This window comes from Prunus avium, chromosome 3, assembly GCF_965620075.1.
Source record: "Prunus avium chromosome 3, drPruAviu1.hap1.1, whole genome shotgun sequence".
NCBI classification, from domain to species: domain Eukaryota; kingdom Viridiplantae; phylum Streptophyta; class Magnoliopsida; order Rosales; family Rosaceae; genus Prunus; species Prunus avium.
In genome coordinates this window covers 5,698,666-5,722,068 of record NC_142286.1, presented here as the reverse complement: position 1 = coordinate 5,722,068, position 23,403 = coordinate 5,698,666, and the positions used below count along the sequence as shown (strand labels likewise).

The window sequence follows — 23,403 nt, the reverse complement described above, 5'->3', positions numbered from 1 at the left end:
GAAGTTAAAGGACCACGAGAACCATTTTGGAAATTGAGGTACTTAAATGCAAATAAAGTCTAAATTCAGGAACTAATAAAACGATTCACCCTTTATAAATTTCTTTAGACTAGTTAACCAAAATAGTGTGTCCATTATCTTGCATTCGAATTCCATCTCCTCCTCCATTGCTTTGTAAAAGAGAAAAAAGGATGTATTTATTTTTCCATCTATGACGCCAAAATGACAAATCAACCACCATCTCCTGTATATTCAACTTTCAATGGCACAACAAGGCAAGCAAGGAAGGATGAAATCATGAAAGGGTTTTAAATTGGATCCCACTAGCTCTCTCAAAACAAATATGAGCTAGGAGAAAGTAATATACGTGTTAAATTATTGTGGCTTTGAGACTCATATTTTTCCCCTTTTAGGTCTCAAGCTCAAATCAATTTCCTTGGAAAAAAAAATAGTCATCACTTGTCATTTGAGCATAAATATGCCCAAAAGAGAAATATAAGTGGTAGATGCTAGGTGGAGTTTGGTGCTCACACTTCTCCTCTTTTAGGTCTTCAAACCTCAAATCTTTCCATGTGCCATCATAGCTCATAACCATCCAACATTATGAGATTAAAAAAAGATTATTCTAGATTCAATTCTCTTACTTAACAAGAAAAGGTTTAACTTCAATATTTTATAAGACTTTAAAGACTCCAAAGAGCTCTTGCTTATTATGATATCTTATGACATTAATTGCTCTACCTAATTACCTTGTTAACCACAATTTTCAAGAGGGCATTGCATAAAATAGATCAAATAACTCCTTTTGAGTTGTGAAGAATGAATCTCTAGCAATCCGAGGCGTTGCTCAAATTGAATGAACTTTATCGACAATTCTTGTGTCGTATGATTGGTTTACTTTTGTATTTCCCGATCGCATTTATATTGTGTCGCGCTTGTTCTTTCTAGGAGATTAAAGACCCGATTTCCTGATAGAATGGATGACATGTCCATTAATAATTCCATAACGTCAAGCTTAACTCAGCTTCTACACTCCTGTTTGAACTACAAGAATCTCAATATTATAAAGATGGTTGCTCTTCTTTATTCCAGTAAGAAGCACCTAATGGTCATCATCTAAGTCCTTTCTTTAATACATTCATATACCTACAATAACGTTTCTTGTCACCAAATATATACTATAATGTCAACTTGTCTTACAAGGTAATTAGGTAATATTAGATATTCATCACTTGAAGAAACCTTTAACAAAATAATATAGAGGGTGCTATATATACATCTCAAGTCTTTTTCTTCTAATTTTGTTCCCTAAAAACCAAAATTACATGCGTTCTCCCTTCGTAGCAGTTGTATAAAATGAGAGTGTGAAAATCGCCGACCTTAACTAATTGTTTTCTTTTAAGAAGTCACAATTTTTTGGTTGAGAGTAGGAGGGAGGAACAAAGAAAGTAGAAGAGCCATGAGCTCGGTTTAGCCAAGCCACATAGAAGGAGACAAGAAAAGAAGCTGCAGCTAACGAACAGTAAAGGTCAAAACTTACAGTCATAAGTCATGAACAACCAGCACATGGTGATGCTAGTAGACTGAGCTTTTTTGTGCTATCCAATCCAAAATCCAATCCTCTTTTTTTTCGTTGCCCTTTTTAAATTGTTTTTATTTATTTATTATATGAATATTTTATTTATTTTGTTTGTGTCTTTATGTCATTTAAAAGGTTGAAAGGAGTGAATGCAATTAATGAATTTGGGTCCAAGCTTTTCGAATTACTTAAGAAACAAAAAAACACTTCCCAACTTCAAAATCCCAGACGGATCGACGGATGAACGGATGGATGAAAGAACACAACGGTCCTTCGGTCAAATGCCCTAATCTTGTAAATTGAAATGCCCTTGGACCTCATGGGAAATAGACAACACTCTCTCACATGAGGCATGCAATTTTTTTGTCCTTAGAAATCAATTTTTTCCAATCAAAATCTAATTATTACAATTAGATAATGATATTATTAAAGTTTTGAAAAGTGACATTTGCCCACCGAGTAAGAAATAGGAAAATTATGATAAATGCATTTTTTAAATATATTTATAATGATTTTTTTAAATTTTAATTTATCGTTATTTTGGGTTTGTGGAGGATTTCTTCTTTGGTTATACGTACTGCTTTTATTTTTATTAAAAGTGAAAAAAGAAAAGAAAAAAAAAAAAAAAAAAAAGAAAAAAAAAAAGAGGTTACTCCCTCTATCCCTACAACTTTTGGAAGAAACAAAGGAAAAGTAGACTTTGCAAGGGATTAAGGGAAAACCGAAAGTCCTAAGCAACAAGGTAAGCTCTGGTCCCTGAGGACCAACACACTTTAGTTTAATATTAGTTCTTACAATTGGTAACTCCAATTTAAAAGGTAAAGTACTACTTTTTTTCTTTATCCATAAGCAATATTGGCTAAGGGAAGATCCGAACACAGAATCTCAAATGTAGGAGTAACTGGTATTAATCACTTGAACTACGAGCCCCTTGCAAGATATAGTAATACTTTAATTAGTTTTACATTAGATTCCACTATAAAAAAAAAAATTTACTAGTTCATAAATAAATAAAGGAATAAAACCACTAAGTTTGGGTTGAGCTAGCAGTGTACTTGAGTGATATATCCCAAATTTCAGACTGAATTCATTATTTATAAAATATTAGGTGGCATGCAGCTTGAAGTAGATGATCTTTTGGTCCTTGATATTTGCTGTCATACAGCACAACACAACATTGGTTTGCTGCAGTCAATCAAAATTCACAAATCACAATGCGAGCTTGTAGCTTTCTTTTTTCTTCCATCAACACCCCATTGACCTTTTAGGTTGTGCATAAGAGAAACCTTGATTAAATTTCAAGCTCCAGGCTTTTTTTTTCTTTTCTTTTTTCCAGCAAATAAAATAAAATAAAGTCACCAGCACCATTATGAGCCATCACAATCCATAATTATAGTTTTGGTGCCATATGGGTTATGATTAAGCTCATCTGCAATTCAAATCATCAAATTATATAATGCCCTTCATGTCCTTACAATTCTCCTCTGCAATATTGGTAGTTTGGAATGGTAGATAGTTTGTAGCAATCACATGATTCTTATACAAACAAATAAAAAACAGTATTTATTGGCCTGAGGTTCCTTTTGGGATTTCTCTCTCTCCACTTTATCTCTCTCTCTTTCGTCCTCCACTGCCTTGTCCTTTTTAAGATCCATTAAGGAAAGCAAATAAAAGGAAGAAACCAAAAAAACCCACAAGAAAGTGGCATCTTTGGCTTTGCTTTGCTTTGCTTTACCTTTGATTTGAAGTAATTTTGGCTTTCTTGTGAAACAAGTTTTGGTGTCACTCACGACATATAATCACAATTTTCTTTTCTTTTTTTTTTCTTTGTTTTTTCAATTTGGAAAAGCAAGCCAAAGATGAAGAAGCTTTGATAAAATTGAGGTGGGGGAAGACCTGAAATGATGCAGTCTACAAAAAGATTCAAAAGAAAAGAGGGAAAGCCATACAAACAAAAGGGAGATTAAAGAAAAGATTGTCAAAGAAGAATATTAAACTTGCTTAGAGAAAGTATAAACAATCCCATGTACTATTCCAAATCACTGTTTCCTTCAACTTTGGTTTACTTCTTCCTTGTATAAACATCTCATCATTTATTATACAAATTACCATAGAGATTAATTATTCCATTTCCTGCTTAAATATCATTATCTCATTCACTTTATGAAAACTCAAAGACTAAAAGATGCTTCTTTTCATCATGCAATGGCATATGTCACTGGAAGAAGAAGAGAATAATCATAGAAATTAGTCTCCATAAAAAAGATAATATATCAAAGATGGCAGCCAGTAGATGTTTTACACTGTAAACATGTTCCAAATCAGGTTGAATTTCATTAAACAATCACCACATGTTGTTAAACCGGATATGAGCCACCTTGGAAAAATGGTAATAGATTTTAGTAAAATCAAAGAAATACAGCTAAATCGCCTAACTGTCGCCATCATATGGAATTCTACGGTCCAACAATTCCTAGGCTCAAGACTATCATTCATAAAAAAGAACTTGCTCAGAACATCCATGAACATCTTCCAATATAGTAATTTAAGTCACCTAAGACTAATAAAATGGCATTTAGTCATAAATTTCAGATCACCAAAGCAAATATAGCACGACATGCACCAAGTAGCTCTTGGTTTGTTCGTATTTCTCTTCCCAATGTTGGAAGAGGTTCCAAGTTCGAACCTCCCCTACCCTCGTACTACAAAATAAAAAATAAAAAATAAAAACTAACACGACACGCAATTCGCATGGCGGCATACACTCCATGACACGTAAAAAGACCATCCACCTTGGGATGTGATCTCATTGAAAATTGGGTCAAATAAGGATGCCACGCCACTCAATCTTAGCACAACTAGCATGAAGCTCATAAGATCCTGCAGAGAAAGCAGACTTCCTATCCAACCCTTGAGTGGCAGTTAGCTATTGAAGAGTAGATGAGATGGTGGTCTTGGAAGTCAGGTGAAAAGCTACCACCAAGTGGAGCCAAGCAAAACTGAATAGATTAAACAGAAATGAAATAAATGCTATGGACATTTTGTGGAGTATGTACTTAAGAATAGATTTGATGAGTCTCTGAACAATTCTATGTAATTCATTAATGAACGCCCAAGGATAACACTGAGGCAATATATGATTCCAAAAACAAAAATAGATCCTCCACCACAATTTGTCCCTTCTTAGTAATTAAACTCCTAAATAAATTTAGATTCATGAGTGCTGAAACTTGAGATTAGGTGAGCAAAAACTTTTGCCCGTGGATCATTGTTACTCTCTGCAATATTAAACCATTATCCAGTACACTTACAGATCAAACCAAAGTGATTGTTTACTCAACAATTTAGAAATTGTTATCATTTATCTCCAGTTAAAATGACACGTTAGAATTTTATGCAAAGCCTATATCAACCAGCCACCATGGTATTCAGTTCTATCGGAGAAGCAAGTCTTTTCAGAAAATCCCTTTCATCAAGGTAAAGTCATTGGGATATGGACTAACAATTCTGGAATTGTTGTCAACTTTTCAACTAGAATACGTTTAAACTAAGAAACATCAAAATGGAGAGATTAGTCATGCCAGATATTCCTAAACTCAGCATGATCAGGTATGGTCAGATTAATCATTTCAAGCAGGCTAAATGTTAGGCAAAACCCTCACACTATCCAGACAACTATGTCATTAAATATACAGAATTGGATCTCAAATGAATGCCAATCATCATAGTCGAATGGTTGGTTATTGGTTTGGAAAATTAGCCTTTTCCCTAACAATTTGATGGTTCACATCAGTCAAAAAGAAAGGATAAAATCAACTACCAGTCTACAACTAACTCAAATGCTGATCCAATGCATGCATGCCATATTTTTCACAATATCCAACTTGAAGTTAATGGAGCCACAGACATATATAGACATCAATTAAACGTGCAATGCACATTTTCTTCAATTGACTGATCACCTACAGTTTCATTCAGGGCAATTGTTCTAAAAGGAACTATAAGCAAAAAAACAAACAATCTGCAGAAAGAAGAACTCAGAGTACACTAGAAGAATAATGCAAATAGAGAACTATTGCAACTTTATTCAATGAAAATTTGTAAATTCTTAACCAAGGCAGACTGGATGTGCTCACAAAATGCAATAAGATTACCTAGTGCAAAATTTATAAGGAAAAGCTTAGAACTTGTAAGTTGTAATGTCTCAAAATCAACACTGAATTCACTTGAAAAACCCTATGAACTACCCTAATTTCTTTTTCTTTTTTTCGTCTTTTTTTGGTGAGAAATAAAGGGGCTTTATTGATATGATATAAATACAGAACACACAAAAGTGCCATTTCATCTACAGGAAAAGACTAACCTGCAATTGTTGACTGAAAATTCGACATTGGTGTCAATTGCCTTCCACCAGAAAAGCTAGGGCTTCAACTGGGTCTCTTTATCAGAACTTCTGGGTTGAACAATTACCTAGCAATAGGCAATTTACACAAATCAGGATTCATAAATATTTAAAATTCGAAAGTACCATAACAAGAAAATGCAGGCAACGAAAACTGAGCGAAGAAAAATCAAAGCTTCTAACTCCCACTAACCTTCACCAATTTAACTGAGCGATTAGGTGATGGAAGGATTTTTTAATTTTTGAGCGGTGTTAAGGTTTTCTACATAACCGTTAGTTAGATTGGGGAAAAGATGTTCGCGGCAGAAATTGACCGTCGTCTAAAGGCGTCGCGGACTTTGGCCAACGACTTTATTGGGCTTTGGTCCAGTCTAATGGGCCGTACACCGACCTTCCCTCCTAAAATGTTATAATGTTGTTTTGAGTGGTTTTTTAAACACCCGATTTTCGTCTATGGACACCCATGTTTTTCCAGATGCCTATACTAGTTTTTCAATTTTCTTTGGACACCCAAACTTGATTTAGAAACTTCCAAATATACCCCTCGTTTAATTTATTCAGCACATTACTTGGAAACTAAAACCTAGTGTGATATGGCGAGAGGATTCGAACACATAACCTAAGTTGTATTTAGTTTAGTTTAATTTTGGTTTTAAACTAGAGTGCTGCTAAACGAACCCTAAAATTAACTAAGTACACCCTACTATCAAACTATTTATTGAATTACTAATTTACCCTAATATAAAATGACCAAAAAGGATATATTGAATTGTGTACCCCAATATGTACACCATCCTTAAGACTTGACGCATGTCCATTGTTATAACTATGGTCAACTCTTTAATTTTAATCTTTTAAAGTATTTAAAACCAAAAAATAAAATAAAATTTTAAAAAGAGAAAAAAAGCTCTCTCTCCTTCCCGACTCACCCCACTCTGAGACGAGTTGAGATATGCTGTCCCCAAATTCCCAAACTACCAAATCTCCCTAAATTAGATTGAAAACCCACACCTCTCTCGAAAGATTGAAGACAATATATTTAATTAAGAATTAAAATCTTTGTTTTACTGCTTGAGCTTTTGAACCCATGCCTTCAAACAAATTGACTTAATTTTTAACATACAACTCGGAATCCAGGAGAGGTGTATTGATCCCAATTGATTTTTGTATGCATAAAACTTAAACAATCAATAACACAAACCAGGTGGTGGTGGTCGCACAGGAGAGAGATAAAAGAAGAAAAAGAAGAAGAAGAAGAAGAAGAAGAAGAAGCAGGAGAGAGAGAGAGAGAGAGAGAGAGAGAGAGAGAGAGAGAGAGAGAGAGAGAGAGAGAGAGAGAGAGAGAGAGAGAGAGAGAGAGAGAGAGAGAGAGAGAGAGTTTTGTTAAAATATTATTTTATTATTATTTTACTTTATTTGTTTATTTTAAATACTTTAAAAGATTAAAAATTAAAGAGGGTGTACCATGGGTATTTTTGGTAGTTAAACAGGGTGTACTTAGTTAATTTTACATTTTAATTTAAACATTAGGGTGTACTTAGATCGTAGGGTGTACTCAGTTAATTTTAGGGTTCGTTTGGTAGCACTCTTAAACTATTCATTAGCACTTTTTGGTTTAAAACTATTTCACATGACCTAAGTTTAATTGTACATGAATCAGAGGAAACAGAAAAAAAATGGGAAATGCAGATTGCAATCTCATATTAACTCTTGCAGACACCTCTGACATTTTGAGCACTTGAAATAATGGTAGATGCGCAACGGTGCACTTCTTGGACTTGTGTATCAGATTCCAACTCATCTGTGGTCACCTTTACTGAGCATTCAGCAAAATCCACATCAATAAATCTGTTTAAAATATGGATGGTACGTAACCAATCATAATGCCTATAAACAACTTTTTTTTCTTCTTTTCCAAACCAATCAATCATAAGTTCAAAAATGTGTAGATCATTATACAAAGTTGTAGTACTGACTAGTCTCCATACAGCATTACTTGTTCTGAGCTTTTTGCTACGATACCAGCCACTTTGCTTATCTCTTTTCCACCACGATCCCAACACAAACCTTTGTGAAAGATGAGCAAATGATCCTCAATAAGTTTGAATGAATGCAACAAATACATAAATTAAACAAGTAATATCTTATGGGGTAAACAGTTAACAGTGACCCAATCAACAACTTCATAGAAACCAAATAATATCAAAATCATTTTATTCAAAACCGTTAACTCCTTATGCCGGCTCACGCATCATGATTCTTTTCCATCTATAATAATATTTCCATCTACAAAAATATGGGAGTTGCAGATTTCAGTCTGAAACCTAGTAAAACAAGAGTGAATTTATTAACCAAAGCTTACTTCCTATCTTAATTACATACATATCGTCTCCTACCCGAGATAAGAAAACGTACATCTTGAGTGTCCGTGAATCAGTCTATTCACATGTTTCAGAGAAAGGTACAGAAGCACAACAATGGTAATATCTGTTGTCATCAAACACAAACCTTTGTGAAATGAAATAGAATGAATGCTTATAAAACTAGGATACGACAAGCACGCAGAAGTCTACCCTCGCTGCCAATTTCTTCAACAGGGGCATAGACAACACCGGCTTTGGCCAAGGAACCTCTCATACAATTCTGCAAGGACATGAAACATCTCAAGTGTTAAATAGCACATAACCAAAATCATAGGAAAAGAAAATAGCATCAACTCCACTCTGGCCATCACCAATAAAAGACATATGAAAGCCATATATGATGCGAACAAGACAGTGAAGTCAATACATATATAAGACAATGAAAGCTAAGCAATCCCTCACAGAAAAACCAAGGCTTTTATTCACAACATGCTTGTATTTATTTATTCAAAACAAAGGTAAATATTATTTATTCTCAGAAGTCAAAACTTACTGCTTTTGGGCCAGTGGCAAGTACTGGTGGTGTGTAAATGTTTATAAATGCGATGGGCTCGTAGTTTCTTAAGATGTGACAACACATACGTATATGATATATATTCCATATCTCTAACGTCTTTTACAATTTTATAGTTTATATATTTCACTTTGTTACCCGAAAGTTTGCCGAAATTTAGACTTTATTACATCAAGGTTTTTTCATATATCAACTTTGTACACAAAATTTGAGTTTTCTACTATTTTCATACATCCGTTAGTCATTCCGTCAAATATTTCATAGTTTTAACCACATATGGCTTACCTAACACTAGGCCTGGGCACGGATCGGTTTGGAACGGTAAAGAGCTCTTCCGTTAACAAGCCTTCGGTAGACCAATTTCTCTTCCATTAACCAACCATTAGAACATTTAACCATTGGAATCGCTTAACCGCTTATTTGGTTCAAATTAATTTAGTAGACCGATAGTACCATTTAACAAAAAATTTTGAATAAAAATATTTTTTACTAATGCTAGTTGAAAAACTCCAACTCAACATTTAAGAAAATGCCCAATAGACAAAGATATGTCAAATTAGGGATCCCTTCTTTACCAGGGATCATTTCCAAAGGTTTTAGTGAGAAGTTGGCAAATTCATACTTGCATATATTTATATTTAAATGTGGGTACTTAAATAATGAAACGTCTATAGAATATAGCACCATGACTAATGCAAGACATTAGTATTAAAGGCTTATATTCTAACACATATTTGTGTGTGTATATATATATATATATAGGAGAGAGAGGGATTCCTCAAATAACTTATTTGAGGGACACCATATAGGGCCCACTTCACATTGTATTTCACTAATCCAAACTGTCTATTTTGTAGATATTCATTCAAAGATCATCTTTACAAAAAATCGCTTGAATCCGATATCATTTGACCACTCAATTAAATTATTGAAATTTAAGTACTTTCTTGAATTATCATGTTCATTGATTTTTTTGGTCTCAATTAGATGCCTTAATCATTTTCAATTTGCATAATTTTTTGTAAGGATGATCTCTTAATGAAGATGTGAAAAATAGATGATTTGGATCATTGAAAAAAAATTCGTAGGGGGCCCTAAATGATATCCCTCAAATAAAATTATTTGAGAGATCCCTCAATAAAAGGGGACTCTCTCTCTCTCTCTCTCTCTCTCTCTCTCTCTCTCTCTCTCTATATATATATATATATATATATATATATCTTTACTATAGGCATGTGTATACTTCTTACGTATACATGTAGTGTTTTATATATACACATACATTATAACCAAAAATAGATCATATACATTAGTTTGGTTCGGTACGGATTTCTATCGGATTAGAGTTATTGTTACCCAATTTTTTAACCAAACACTTTGATACAAACTGATGTAAAAAATAAAAAATAAAAAATAAAACAAACCAAACCAAACTATCAACACAATACGGTCGGTGTACGAATTTTTCGGATGAGATGACCACCCAACCAAACACTAACGGGTACTAGGGGTGGGCATCTAAAGCCGAAATACTGAAAATGTACACTAACCATACCGTACCATAACGATTTCATACCGTTTCATTTGGAATGAGGAGATATTCGGTACCGTACCGTACCATACCAACGAAGTATGGTATGGTAGCAGTACCAGGTATTTGGTATTGGTCAATACTGTACCATACCGAATACCTTAAGAATGAGCTTTACATGTTTCAATAGCTTGATATCCTTGTTTTGCTTTCAATTTCATTTGCTTGGGTTGGGGTCTAAGTGTTTTGGTGTCATTTATAACAATCTCCTCTGGTAAGATGTTTAAACTTATAACTAGATCTAGGTCAGATAAAGAATTAGCTAACTCTCACCAAAAGGAAACAGCACTTGCTAATCAAAAGCTCAAGCTATCCTCTTTGCTATACATGGCTCAAGTGGCGGCAGAAGAGGTGGCAGAAGAGGAAGAGGTATCTAAATTGGGAGAGGTGGCGGAGGCGGCTGGCAAGCACCCCCGCCTCCTCCTTCTCCTCCTCCTGTGGTGGTGGTCGTGGTTCTCCTCTCTTGAGCAACTATCTAATCTACCAAGACCTAAATCTAGAATAACAGTTAGTCAGCTTAATATATATATATCTTTACATTTTCCGACTTTGTTTTTTGCATCTTCTTTACAACGACTTTGATTTCTTAGAATTATTGAATGTTGGTTTGGTTGGTCTAGTGTAGGCAAGGGAGGAGGAAATGTCCAAAGAAAAGATTGTGTTAATTGGATTGGAAGCGATGCTAGTTGTGCTTAATTTTTCGGGTTTGCGTTGATTGAAGTATTTGTTTTTGTAATTGGTAAGGGTGTGTTATATATATTTAGATTTTAAATTCACCCAATTGGGAAACGACCATCACTGTTGCTCTGTTATTTCGGCTGCACCAGCTGAAGGAAGAAGCTTTACTCCCTACCTCCTATAGAGGTTTTATTGCTTGAAATTGTATATATCAACCAGCTTAAAAGATGAATGGAAAGAAGAGAAAGAAGAGAGAGGAGAGAGAGAGAGAGAGAGAGAGAGAGAGAGAGAGAGAGAGAGAAGAGAGAAAAGGGAAAAATGAACGGGGTGAAACTGGTTTGGAAGACAGTGAGTGGTGATTTTCCTGAGTTGGTGGGGAAAATCCATGAAATTGTGCAATTTGTGGATAATTGGAAGATGAAGGCACTGTGTACCGTTGGGGTGAGTGTGGCATCCTCGATTGCTACGGCCGTGTCTTGTGGTTTCATTGCCAGAGCACAGAGGCAACGGGTTGCGGCTGCAGCTGCAGTTCAAGCGGCGGCAGCGGCTTAAGTGGCGGCAGAATAGGTATCTGAATTGGGAGAGGTGGCGGAGGCGGCAGGCCAAGCACCCGCTCCTCCTCCTTCTCCTTCTTCTCCTCCTCCTCCTGTGGTAGTGGTCGTAGTTCTCCTCTCTTGAGCACCTATCTAATCTACCAAGGCCTAGATCTAGAATAACAGTTTCCGACTTTGTTTTTTGCATCTTCTTTACAATGCCTTTGATTTCTTAGAATTATTTGTTGGAATTGGTATGAAATCGAGTTTGTATTCCTAACTAAGATAGGAATCCGGGTTGTATTTTGTATAGGAAACTTGGATGCAAGTTTCCAGTTGGTTTCGGGATTCCTAACTTAGTTTAGGATTAGTTCTATGGTTAGGTTATCTAGTATATATATAGGTAAGCCTTATTGTGTATTGTGTGCGAATTTGAAGAGACTTGTAAGGCTGGAGAACTCTTGAGAAGATTAAGTGAGTTCTTTTGTAAAGACTTTGTTCCTTAATAAAGTTAGCTTTCGATTGTTCAAACTTGTGTGGTTGTTCTTGGTTTAATCATCTTGTTGTGATCTAACATTATTGAATGTTGGTTGGTCTAGTGTAGGCAAGGGAAGAGGAAATGTCCAAAGAAAAGATTGCGTTAATTGGATTGGAAGTCATGCTAGTTGTGCTTAATTTTTCGCGTTTGCGTTGATTGAAGTATTTGTTTTTGTAATTGGTAAGGGTGTGTTATATATATTTAAATTTGTTAAAGAAAGGGTGTGTTATATATATTTAAATTTTAAATTCACCCAATTGGGAAACGACCATCACTATTGCTCTGTTATTTCGGCTGCACCAGTTGAAGGAATAAGCTTTGCTCCCTACCTCCTATAGAGGTTTTATTGCTTGAAATTGTATATATCAACCAACTTAAAAGATGAATGGAAAGAAGAGAAAGAGGAGAGAAAGAGGAGAGAGAGAGAGAGAGAGAGAAGGGAAAAATGAACGCGGTGAAACTGGTTTGGAAGACAGTGAGTGGTGATTTCCCTAAGTTGGTGGGGAAAATCCATGAAATTGTGCAATTCGTGAATAACTGGAAGATGAAGGAACTATGTACCGTTGGGGTGAGTGTGGCATCCTCGGTTGCTACGGCCGTGTCTTGTGGTTTCATTGCCAAAGCACAGAGGCAACGGGCAGCGGCTACAGCTGCAGTTCAAGAGGCGGCGGCGGCTCAAGTGGCGGCAGAAGAGGAAGAGGTATCTGAATTGGGAGAGGTGGCGCAGGTGGCAGGCCAAGCACCTCGTCCTCCTCCTTCTCCTCCTTCTCCTCCTCCTCCTCCTGTGGTGGTGGTCGTGGTTCTCCTCTCTTGAACACCTATCTAATCTACCAAGGCCTAGATCTAGAATTATAGTTAGTCAGCCTGATATATATATATATATATATATATATATATATATATCTCTACATTTTCCGACTTTATTTTTTGCATCTTCTTTACAATGCCTTTGATTTCTTAGAATTATTTGTTGGAATTGGTATGCAATAAGGTTTGTATTCCTAACTAAGATAGGAATCCGAGTTGTATTTTGTATAGGAAACTTGGATGCAAGTTTCCAGTTGGTTTCGGGATTCCTAACTTAGTTTAGGATTAGTTCTATGGTTAGGTTATCTAGGATATATATAGGTAAGCCTTATTGTGTATTATGTGCGAATTTGAAGAGACTTGTAAGGCAGGAGAACTCTTGAGAATATTAAGTGAGTTCTTTTGTAAAGACTTTGTTCATTAATAAAGTTAGCTTCCGATTGTTCAAACTTGTGTGGTTGTTCTTGGTTTAATCATCTTATTGTGATCTAACATTATTGAATGTTGGTTGGTCTCGTGTAGGCAAGGGAAGAAGAAATGTCCAAAGAAAAGATTGCGTTAATTGGATTGGAAGCCATGCTAGTTGTGCTTAATTTTTCGGGTTTGCGTTGATTGAAGTATTTGTTTTTGTAATTGGTAAGGGTGTGTTATATATATTTAAATTTTAAATTCACCCAATTGGGAAACGACCATCACTGTTGCTCTGTTATTTCGGCTGCACCAGCTGAAGGAATAAGCTTTGCTCCCTACCTCCTATAGAGGTTTTATTGCTTGAAATTGTATATATCAACCAACTTAAAAGATGAATGGAAGGAAGAGAAAGAAGAGAGAAAGAAGAGAGAAAGAGGAGAGAAGGAGAGAGAGAGATAGAGAGAGAGAGAGAGAGAGAAGGGAAAAATGAAAGTGGTGAAACTGGTTTGGAAGACAGTGAGTGGTGATTTCCCTGAGTTGGTGGGGAAAATCCATGAAATTGTGCAATTTGTGGATAACTGGAAGATGAAGGCACTATGTACTGTTGGGGTGAGTGTGGCATCCTCGGTTGCTACGGCTGTGTCTTGTGGTTTTATTGCCAGAGCACAGAGGCAACGGGCGGCCGCTGCAGCTGCAGTTCAAGAGGCGGCGGCGGCTCAAGTGGCGGCAGAAGAGGAAGAGGTATCTGAATTGGGAGAGGTGGCGGAGGCGGCAGGCCAAGCACCCCCTCCTCCTCCTTCTCCTCCTGCTCCTCCTCCTCTTGTGGTGGTGGTCGTGGTTCTCCTCTCTTGAGCACCTATCTAATCTACCAAGGCCTAGATCTAGAATAACAGTTAGTCAGCCTGATATATATATATATATATATACAGAAATTCTCTTATGCGGACATCCGGACGTTATTATTGTGCGGACGCAGTGTATTTTGTACTATCCCTCTCTGTTTTCTTGCCTGTTTACAATAGAATCCGCACGATAATAACGTGCGGACATCCGGATAAGAGAATAACTGATATACAGAAATTCTCTTATGCGGACATCCGGACGTTATTATTGTGCGGACGCAGTGTATTTTGTACTACCCCTCTCTGTTTTCTTGCCTGTTTACAATAGAATCCGCACGATAATAACGTGCGGACATCCGGATAAGAGAATAACTGTATATATATATATATATCTACATTTTCCGACTTTGTTTTTTACATCTTCTTTACAATGCCTTTGATTTCTTAGAATTATTTGTTGGAATTGGTATGAAATAAGGTTTGTATTCCTAACTAAGATAGGAATCCGAGTTGTATTTTGTATAGGAAACTTGGACGCAAGTTTCCAGTTGGTTTCGGGATTCCTAACTTAGTTTAGGATTAGTTCTATGGTTAGGTTATCTAGTATGTATATAGGTAAGCCTTATTGTGTATTGTGTGCGAATTTGAAGAGACTTGTAAGGCAGGAGAACTCTTGAGAAGATTAAGTGAGTTCTTTTGTAAAGACTTTGTTCATTAATAAAGTTTACTTCCGATTGTCCAAACTTGTGTGGTTGTTCTTGGTTTAATCATCTTCTTGTGATCTAACATTATTGAATGTTGGTTGGTCTAGTGTAGGCAAGGGAAGAGGAAATGTCCAAAGAAAAGATTGCGTTAATTAGATTGGAAGTCATGCTAGTTGTGCTTAATTTTTCGGGTTTGCGTTGATTGAAGTATTTGTTTTTGTAATTGTTAAGGGTGTGTTATATATATTTAAATTTGTTAAAGAAATGGTGTGTTATATATATTTAAATTTTAAATTCACCCAATTGGGAAACGACCATCACTGTTGCTCTGTTATTTCGGCTGCACCAGCTGAAGGAAAGTGCAGAAAATAGGCTTTACTTTAAGAGTAAGCTTTATCGTTTCCAGTATAAGGAAGGAACAAAGATGATGGATCATCTCGAAGAGTTTAACAAGATGATTGCTGAATTGTTGAACTTAGAGTAGACGATCAAGGATGAAGACAAAGCTTTGATCTTGATGAATTCTTTGCCTGAATCCTATGAATCATTCGTTACGACATGGATTTATGGTAGAGAAACTCTTAAATTTGATGAGATCTCAAGTGCTGTAATGAATCATGAAGTTCGAAATCTTGATAGATAAGAGAGAAACAATTCTGAAGCATTAATGGTGAGAGGAAGATCACAGGAAAGAAAGTCTACAGATAGAAAGAAGAGCGAGTCTAGCACAAGAGGAAACTCAAGCAACAGGAAATTCTTGGACAAGGACGAGTACGCCTTTTGCCATAAGAAAGGGCACTGGAAGAAGAATTGTCCCAAAATCAAGGCTAAAAAACAAGGAAAAGAAACATGAAGATTCAGAGGCAAACGTTGTTGAAGTCGATGATGAGGATTTTGTTTGTGCTTTAACAGCAGCGGAAAGCATAGACTACGTGAATCAATGGGTGCTTGACACTGGATGCACTCATCATATGACTTCCCAACGTCATTGGTTTTCATCTTTCAAAAGTCTCACTGGAACTGTGTATATGGGTGACGATAATCCATGTGTAACACAAGGGATTGGCAGCGTTATGATGGTGTAATTCGGGAGTTACAAGGAGTAAGATATGTTCCAAACCTCAAGAAGAATTTAATTTCTTTAGGCACCCTTGAATCTCAAGGTTGCAAGTTTTATTCTGAGAAGAATATGCTTAAGGTAGCTAGAGGGGCATTAGTGATGATGAAGGCGTGACGACTTTCGTTTCTTGAAAGCGCTGAAAGGCGGAAATGCAATTAAAGGGGTTGGGGGACAGGTGAGGCGATAGAGGGGGATAGGCCGCAAGGGCCGCGCCAAACCAGAAGCGCAGTGGCTAGGGTTACGTAGAAACTAACTCTATAAAAGAAGAAGAGAAAGAGTTGGGGCAAAACACACAAAACTCAGAAACACACAAAAGAGAAAAGCAAGAACAAAAGAAAAGAAAGTTCAAATGGCCTCTTCCTACCCATTCTCGCTGGATCTCAACCTAGCTCAACCAACTCAGACTCAGGGCCAAGCAGTGGCACCAGTGTGGATGCCCTACTTTGCCTCAGCACGGGGGCACGTGACAGTGAATGACTCGATACTGCTGGACAACGATGTTGCCCTTGGAGTTGCTAGAAATCTAGTGACTCCCAAGGATATACGGGTGCTGGGATCAAGGGATGACAACCGGGTCGTGAGCGATGCTCTGGCACTAAGCGTGCAAAGCACAGCAACAGTCGCAAGTGTGGGTCATCGCCTAATTGCGAAGTCCCATGAGGTGGAGGTGCTAAGAGGTCAGTTGGCAGCAGAGCGAAGTATGGTTGAAGAGTGCCAGAGTATTATTAAAAGTTTAAAAACAGAAAGGGCAAGGATACTAGAGGTGAATCGACACCAGCTGGAGGCGTTGCGGGAAGAGAACAAAAATCTCGCAAAGATGGTAAGTGTTTACGCCCATGACATGAGAAAGCAGCTAGAGGACATAGACCGACCGGGAAAACGCAAGAAAACAGACCGCGAGAGTGGTTACGCTCAAGCTAAGAATGCAATCTTTGGGAGCTCGAGTGATGAGCCCCAAGAGGCTGTGCGTGAAGCCCCGGAAGTGGATAGCCAAAGGGCTAAACTCAAGGGTCCTATGGTCGAGACACCGAGCACTGGAAAAAAATGATTCTAGTGTATTATTGGTGTGCCTGTTTGTCTTTGCCTTTCGGTGAAATTTTTTTTTTTTTTTTTTTTTTTTTTTTTTTTCAATTTCTCGTTTTCGGAAATAAAAGAAAAGAAAGTTGCAAAAGACAAAGAAGAAAAACAAAACGCACTTCCCAAACTTGAATAAAGGGAATGCGACAAACTAAAAAGAAACAAAGCACACTTCCCCAACGGAAATAAAACAAAGACGACAAACTAAAAAGAAATCAAAACACAATGCACCAGAAAACAGGGAGGGAAAGAAAGTAAAGTGAAAGCAGAAATGCTTCCCTGTTTAACTTGACTCATCCGCAAATTGCTCCGGAAATACAAAGTGGTGTCGGCTCCCCTATGAGAATAAGTCTATTTAAACCACTTCTCGGTTGAAAGAAGGAGCATCCTGCATTTCAACCTGCAAACTCAAGAAAAACCATCAAAAAGCCCAGACAGAAAAATCAATGGCATCCCCAGATATGCTTGTTGATGACCTTAACCTTGAGTTGTCGCTTGCACCACCAAATGCCCAGATACGGGCTCCTCCAAACCCTATCTTCCCAAACTCCTCATACCATCATGGCTCGGCCTCAAACTTCTCTGAGGTGGTGCCGCGAAGGGCAGTAATGCCGGAGGGCATGACTATCAGCAGACTTACAGTTGCAGATCATCTGCATGTGGCGCAGAGGTCTGACCAGATGGCAGTGGACGAGTCCCACAATCTAACCGTGCTCAACGCGGTCTCGGCCACAATGCAACAATGAACATGTGATTGAGAAATTTATGTTTTTTTTTTTTTTTTTTTTTTTTTTTTTTTTTTTTTCAAGTTTGTGTTTGGAATCACATGTATGGAATGAAATAAACATTTGAGCCAAAGTTCAGTGTGTGCAATCATGAAGCAATTTACTTCCCAAACTTAACAACAAAATAGAAACACAAACAAGTAAAGGAAAGTAAAAGTAAGAAAAACAAAGAGAAACAACAAGAAAATCGAAATTACCTTGGTTGGAGATTGAAATCCTAACTCAAAAGGAAAATACATAAATAAAGTAAAATAAAAGTAAGTTTGAGTCTAGAGAAACTCCACTTTGAAGCGATTAGGACGACAACAAACTTCTTCTATTCACCTTGGGTTGCCTCCCAAGAAGCGCTAAGTTTAAAGTCTTTTGCCGGACTTCCAACATACTTGGGTCACTTGGGGGGTTTTGGCTCAATCGCCTCCTTGTGCCGAACATGAAGTTTCTTCAAATCCCTTTGCCATCTAATCAACCCATTTCGTATTCTTTTCTTTTTATGCACATGAGTAGGTTTCAAAAGCAATTTTAAGCGCTCTTCAATACGTGGATTAGATGGAGGAGGCACATATTTAGGGTCGGGTGGCCTTCTCATTTGAGTAGAAGGAGTGACATTGAACATATGATTGGTGCTTGGAACATGGATGTTCAGCTTGTCTTCCTTTAGTACTTCAAAAACAGAATATGGCATTAGATTAATTGAAGCACCGAAATCAATTAAAGGTTCCTCAAACAATTTATCACCAACTATACAAGGAATTGTGAAACTTCCTGGATCTTGCAAATTGGGAGGAAGCTTCCTTTGCAAAACAGCAGAAACCTCTTCCGTTAATGCAACAGTTTCGCATTCCTTGAGCTTGTTTGCATCCAAGGAAGGAATATTGACTTGCACTTGCTTGAAAGTTTCCAATATGTCCTTGGCATGTTGATTTTTCCTAGAACTCATCAACCTGTGAGGAAAAGGAGCATGTAAGATATCTTCATCAGTAGGTTCACGACTTATCTTCTCCTTTCTTGCCCTTCTTGCAAGTTCATGCTTTGGGATCCACTCAGGTGAAGATGCTGCTTGTTTATCTTCCCCCTTGTTGATTTCATCCTTTTCCTTAGGCCCAATCACTTGCTCAACCTGCATTTCATCAACATTGTGAATCAAATTTTTAGAACCATCAATTTCACCAATTACCTTACCAGTTCTCAAGGTAACTGCTTGAACATGCTCACGCCCATTTTGTATCACTGTTTGGCTAGACATTATCCTAGCTTCCCTTTGACTCAAAGATGTGACAATTTGCCCCACTTGATTTTCTAAATTGGCAATGGCCTTAACCATTTTCTGCATGTGGGTATCATTCCTCTGCATATGGGTGTCATTCCTCTGCATGATGAAACTATTTGTGTGTCTAACCATTGAAGCAACAATTTCTTCCAAAGTTGGTCCTTGAGGTGGTTGGTGAGATTGACTAAGTGGTGGTGGATTATAATATTGGGGTTGACCATAAGGTGGACAAGTATTATGTTGGCCTTGATATGGTTTATATGACCCTTGTTGAAAATTTGGATTGTCGGTCCACCAGAAGTTTGAATTATTTCTCCACTCCGAATTGTATGTTTGTCGGAAATATTCATTCATAGGCAATTCATTATGAAATGAGCCAAAAACATTTGCTTCTTCCATCACAAATTTATTGGAGTATTCTTACATAGTAAGTTCCACAATTTCAGTTGCGGCTGCCATTGGAGATGGTGGAGGTGACTCCTCGGATGTTCCTGTAAGAAAAAGAAACAAAAACAAATCAAGATAAAATGAAACAACAATCAATAAACAAAAATAAAACTAAGTACTCTAAACATACTCAAACAAAACAAATAAGCAACCGTGCCAGTTCCCCGGCAACGGCGCCAAAAATTGTTGCATTCCTAAAAGGACACAAATTAATGTGCAAACAACCAATTAAAAATACCCGCAAGTGCACGAATCTAATGAAGTATAGATTATGTAAGTACGGGGTCGATCCCACGAAGAACTTGTCGGTTTCCTATAAGTTCTAATTTGAGTACGTAAAGAACACTAATTTTACACAACACACAAACACAATACAAATTGGAAACTAAAAATGAAGTAAGGAAGATAAAAGAAATGAAACAACACAAGAAAACAAAGAAAAACACAAACAGCACTTTCTATCACCCGTTTATCACCATTTGGACAGATTCGTTTCTCTGTTTTTCAGTTTCGACCTCTGTCCAGTTTTTGACCTATAACTTTCCAACCGTTTATCCAAAATTCACGTTCTTTATACGGTTGGAATCAGCACAGAAAATGCAAGAACACAACGCGGACCAAAAGTCCAAAACAATTACGGAAACAAACAAAATTCAGTGACAAAGACACAAAACGTGTCAAACACGCAACTCACACACACATTGGGGGGGTTTTTTGATTTGGTTCAAGTGACCTATTTCTATTGCATGAAAGTAAATGGACTTTGAATTTAAATGTGAATGGCAGAGATGAATTATCAAAATGTGAAATTAAAATGTAACAAACACTAGGGTTTCGGAATCCACCCTAAACAATTCTACCCATGTTCATGGATACTCAAGTGATGAACTCTAAATGTATTGATGAAGATGTTCGCAATCAAGACCATGGGTCGTGGCTCAAGACGCATTGATTCTCTCTAATATACGTAAAGTGCATGGTTCGTGCTACAATACTTGTGCCCTCCTCATAACCGAACCTAGGTATGGTTCGTACTTCGATTCGATTGCAAGGAAAACCCATTAAGTTCAAAGAGAATATGAACATCACAAGAACCCTAATAGCATGGTGTTTACATTAGGTATTCAAGAAACCAATTCACATGGATGGTTCTTACTCCATCCATCTATTGCTTAGGAAAACATGAAGATACACATAATCCCAACAACCTCAAGAAGCATGCTTTCAAAGGTAATCAATCAAGGAAAACACACATCAAGGATAGATTAATTTGGTGAATTGGAATTCATCAATTGTTGTCAAGAAACCAATTCACATGATGCTCACTTAAACAAGTTCAATCATTTGTTGCTAATTAGAAATTGTGTTCTTGGTTATCTTACACAACTTCTCAACTTTAGCTACATGCATACAACCTAAGGTGATTAAGCAAAGGAAGCAAACACATATCATAAAATTCAATTAGTGAATGGGGTTCATCAACAACATCTAGAAATTCATACACTCAAGCATCAAAACAATAAGGTAATCATGTTTAGGGCTTCAACTAAGCCCTAGCTATGGAGTTTAGTTGCTCATACTTATTCCAAATACAAACTCGAAATATAACTAGAAGGAGTTTACAGATTTGGAAATGATGAAAGCTTGAAGTCTTCAATGGTGGAAGTCTTCTCCTTTCTTCCTTGGCTGCACCTCCTTCTCCTTCCTTGCTCTTAGCTCCCCAAAAGCTGCTCTCAAGTTGTGTAGAATGTGGAATAGCCTGATTTCCCACGATCAAAAGGCTCCCAATATCCGATTGCAATTTTGACTTCTCCTCCCTCTCTCCTCCTTTCCAGCTTTTACCTTTTAATATAAAACTACCACCTTTGATAAAGCCTTAGCCCATTGTCCCCTTGCCATGATGGAGCTTTGACTTCACAAAGATGCCAAAAGCTCAGAAAATATCTATTTTACAAATGTAATTCCTTGTTACCAAGAGTTATGGTAACAAGAAGTTAAGATGACACAAGGGAGGTAAAAGCTGGCCAAATCCGGATTTCCAGAACTGTGGTAACATGATGGATTGGTTGGATAGGCAATACTTGTCCAATGGAGCTCAGATTTGGATATGTTGTAGTTAACATCCATTGGAACAAGTCTCATGAAGATCATGACCTCATCCGAGCACCAGAGCATGTTGATCCCAGGCCAAGAAGTTGACCTACGAAAATGAACAAAAACAGAATTTATAACTAATAATGCACTTTTAGCTCATTTTCATCCCAACCAAGGCAAAATCTAAGAAAACACAAAAAGGAAGTAAAAAGCTATAAAATGTCAAGAACTAACTCAAAATAGTGGGTGAATAACATGAAAAATCATGTGTAAAAATGAACCGAACATGCTGCTAAACGAACCCCTAATATTTAAATCAAAATATAAAATTAACTAAATACACCCTATCTAACTATCAAAAATACCCTTATACACCCTACACCAAACACCCAAAGAAATTCAAATGTAGATAAAATTTCATTCACTTGGTGATGATTCTTAGCATCCTGGGTAATGCTCAACTTCGCATAAAGATCCAAAATTGCACTTCCCACAAAGACATTCGAATGCAAACCTATCTTTGTTGCAGATGTATGAAGTTGTTGCTTGCCTATGTTTAGGTCTCCAAGTGCAGTTCACGAGTGAATGACAGTGCCAAATGTGAATTCGTTGGGTATGATATTCAAAACAAGCATTCTTGAAAAGAGATAAATAGCTCTTCATGATGGTGTTGCTAAGCAAAGCTGCCTATTATTGTTGTGGCGGATACCATGCTCACGTCAGGCGTTTCGTCAAACAACTAGCGTGGATGGAAGAATGCATCTGAAGTACCAAATTGAAGGGTATGCACATGCGCTTTCTAGGTTTCAAGATCTGACAAATTTTAATTTTAATTTTTTTTCAACCTAAACCAAAAAAACCAAAATTAATTCCCCTTTTGATGACTCCCTCGACATGTCTGAAGCATCTATGATACTTGTTTGCATCAATGAATTAATAAATAACAATGAAACAAATTGTTGGAGTTAATATTAATGTTTTTGGAAGTATGATTTTTTGCTTACGTTTGATTAGGGTTGAATATGGTGAGTAGGGTGTACTTATTAAAATTACATTTGTTTCATAATTCAATATATCCTTTTTGGTCATTTTATATTAGGGTAAATTAGTAATTTAATAAATAGTTTGGTAGTAGGGTGTACTCAGTTAATTTTAGGGTTCATTTAGCATCACTCATAATTAATTATGATTGTAATTCAATCATCAAAAAGGCATCGAATTAGTATCAAATTGCAAATATACATAATAAATAAAAGGGTATACTAGTGATTTGCCCCTTAAACTTGTACCTAATTTTCTATTAACCCCCTATTCTTTTTTTTTTAGAAAATTAAGGATATTAACTTCTTTTTTTCACCAATTTCCCCCGTGCCGTCTACATCTCAACATTTCATCCAATTTTCTATTAAATCATTATAAAAAAAAAATTTGGAAAAAAAGAAGAAAAAGATAACTCAAAATAAAAACCTTATCTCCTCTCTTTTTTTTTTCTTCCCCCTCCCTCTGGTTTTTTTTCTCCCCCTCCTCCTCTGCCCGATGCTTCTCCCAAGGCCAACCAGCCCTACCCCCGACAAGCCTCCTTCTCTCTCTC

At 36.8% G+C, this 23,403-nt stretch overlaps 1 long non-coding RNA gene across 1 annotated transcript; it reads right to left on the bottom strand.

Moving 5' to 3' along the window:
* Positions 1–4,116: 4,116 nt before the first annotated feature.
* LOC110769460 (uncharacterized) lies at positions 4,117–6,284 on the bottom strand. Its single transcript, XR_002528579.2, has 3 exons — positions 6,175–6,284; positions 5,943–6,049; positions 4,117–4,578 (listed from the first exon to the last, which is right to left on the bottom strand). It is a non-coding gene; the product is annotated as an uncharacterized LOC110769460 (long non-coding RNA).
* Positions 6,285–23,403: the final 17,119 nt, after the last annotated feature.